The sequence below is a fragment of the Montipora foliosa genome, chromosome 2 (genome assembly GCF_036669935.1).
Source record: "Montipora foliosa isolate CH-2021 chromosome 2, ASM3666993v2, whole genome shotgun sequence".
Lineage (NCBI taxonomy): Eukaryota > Metazoa > Cnidaria > Anthozoa > Scleractinia > Acroporidae > Montipora > Montipora foliosa.
Window position 1 is genome coordinate 11,954,396 of NC_090870.1, and position 2,500 is coordinate 11,956,895.

The following is a 2,500-nucleotide window of genomic DNA, read 5'->3' on the forward strand; positions in this document are numbered from 1 at the left end:
GTTTGTGACGGTGACTGTCGATTAGTCCCTCTGTAATTTCTCCTACTCCCATCACTGCGAAGCAAGGGAAAGCCAGTACAGCGGGTATACTGACTACTCGCAGGCGCAGGCAGTTGGTGTCAGTCTCTCTGCTATTTGTACCTAGTGTGTATGAAGTTTTGTTCTCTTTCAAAATCTAGTCTAGCTTCTCAATGAACGGAAAAAGAAGGATATATGTACTGTGCACTGACTGTCTGGTGACTTATGTAGTGGCGACTGGCCACTTAACTGTAGGTGATTGAGGTGTGGAGAAGTTAAGTGACCATAAGACTAAGTACTATCATTTACGTGTCCTATATAATTATTTTACGTGAAGTAGCAATGTTAAATCTACATCCAACAGTACTTGAATGAAGTTAGCTAAGAGAACATTTCAATTGAATTGATGATGAATAAAAGCTTATTTTTCGTATGCATCTTTCAGATTTAGACAGATTACAACCAAACAGTGGAACCAAAGCAGAGTTCTAGTTCAGCCCGAGTCAAATCTGCATGAGTCACCCTCAGTAATTTTTTTTTTAGTAAACTGATAAAGTGATTCTATATCTCTGTGATACACAGAGCTAGCAATTCATGATCGGGAATTTAGAGCCCAGCAATAACGTTAACGCTAAAAATGCCTTCATTCCTTTGGCACGGGATAATTCGGTTTATTAGCTAGTTGGTAACAGTGTTGGAAGTGAACTATTCATGTTCCATTTTCTATTTTTCCATTCTCTAAAGATCTCGAAATGACAAAAGAAATACCTTTCTGAAGAAATTTTGTATACTAGGTGTCACTAAAATGGCCAGGATTGGAATGAGGCTTGCCACGAGTTTTACAACTTTAATTTGGTTTATCAACGGAGTTGATAATGTAAATTGGCCACCGTACAGAGATTCTAAAAGCTGACGTTTCGAGCGTTAGCCCTTCGTCAGAGCGAATCGAAGCGAATCGAAGCGAATCGAATTCGCTCTGACGAAGGGTCAACGCTCGAAACGTCAGCTTTTAGAATCTCTGTACGGTGGCCAATTTACATTATCAACTCCGTTGATAAACCAAATTTTTGTATACTACTTCCCCACCGACGCAGCACCACAGTTTCTTTAGAAACTACCCCTTCATTCATTTTTTACAACTTTACTTTAGCTACAAATTGTAAGCTCAGTTTCTTAAAATATTGTCAGCATAGTTAAGACTTTCGGTAAGGCTTTCTTTTGCGAGATTTTAGTTTGGGTTTCTTGGGTTGACACAGGAATATTCAGCTAGCAAGAGTCGGCATTACTAGACAAACACGAAAAGTGAGGTTTGAATCTCACTGTAATTTTTTACTGCTGGATAGAGGGGTGGCTATGCAATATAGACACCATCTTTTGACGTTAAGCAAGGGGGGTGCAGGCAGACACCACCATCTATTTTGTGGTTTGGTGGGTCCTGTTCGAGTGTAGTAGTTTTGACCACTTCCCTAATGCTTCTACGGCTAGCACAAGCCAACAGAATACTGCCATAAATCCTTGGAAAATTATAGCAATCGGACCGTCTTTTTACAAAACTGAATTGTAAATTTCCTGCACCTTTACAAGACGTGACATGTAAGAAAACGGTTTTTTTGCATTATGCGGCAGTTTTGAAAGGATAGGGATAGCGATTTCTGCCAAGAAATAATACTAATACGGCTAGCACAAGCCAACAAAATATTGAGGGCAGTGGCATAAATCGTTGGAAAGTTATAGCGGTCGGACCGTTTTTTTTGCAAAACTGAATTGTAAATTTCCTGCACATTCACAAGGCGTGACATGTAAGAAAACGGTTTTTGGCATTATGTGGCACTTATGAAAGGCTTGGGGAAGTGATTTCTATCATAAAATTAATGATTAAACGAGACTTACCTGGAAGTTGAAGTTTGATCGGGATTCTATCCGTCCATCTGTAGAGCAGAGATTACATGAGAACGCGCATGCGCAAAGCTGACCAATCTTCACCATCGAGAGTCCACATGAACCAAACATGCGGAGAAGAAAGGGATGGGTAAAACATCCTGGGAGGGCATGTAATCTCTGCTCTACAGATGGACGGATAGAATTCCGATCAAACTTCAACTTCCAGGTAAGTCTCGTTTAATCATTAATTCTATCCGTCATCTGTCGCAGAGATTCCATGAAACTTGAAAGACATGTGGACACGAGATACACCACATATATGAAGTAACTGCAACTTTATTCTAACATACCCGTCAAGGTAAACATGAACTTAGAGATGGCAACAATGAGAAATAGCCATAACATAGCAAAGTCGCACTGAAACTGTTACCACCAGATGTATCCAAAAACTAGGATAATAAAGTGTAGCATATCAAAACCAAATCTCTGCAAAACAGTAACCACTGTCCGTTACTAATCATCTGCATCACGCAAAATAGCTTCCCCGAAACTCGTACACTCAACAGCAACAGGCTTGTTGTAAAACTTGCTGAAGACATCA

General features: G+C 40.0%; 1 protein-coding gene across 2 annotated transcripts in view; it reads left to right on the plus strand.

Moving 5' to 3' along the window:
- Nucleotides 1-764, plus strand: part of LOC137992447 (uncharacterized) — a 13,024-nt gene extending 12,260 nt beyond the window's left edge. For both annotated transcript variants that reach the window (XM_068837793.1, XM_068837792.1), the window contains exon 2: nt 1-764. This exon is cut by the window's left edge and continues 1,768 nt beyond it. The gene's annotated coding sequence lies outside the window, so the exon portion shown is untranslated.
- Nucleotides 765-2,500: the final 1,736 nt, after the last annotated feature.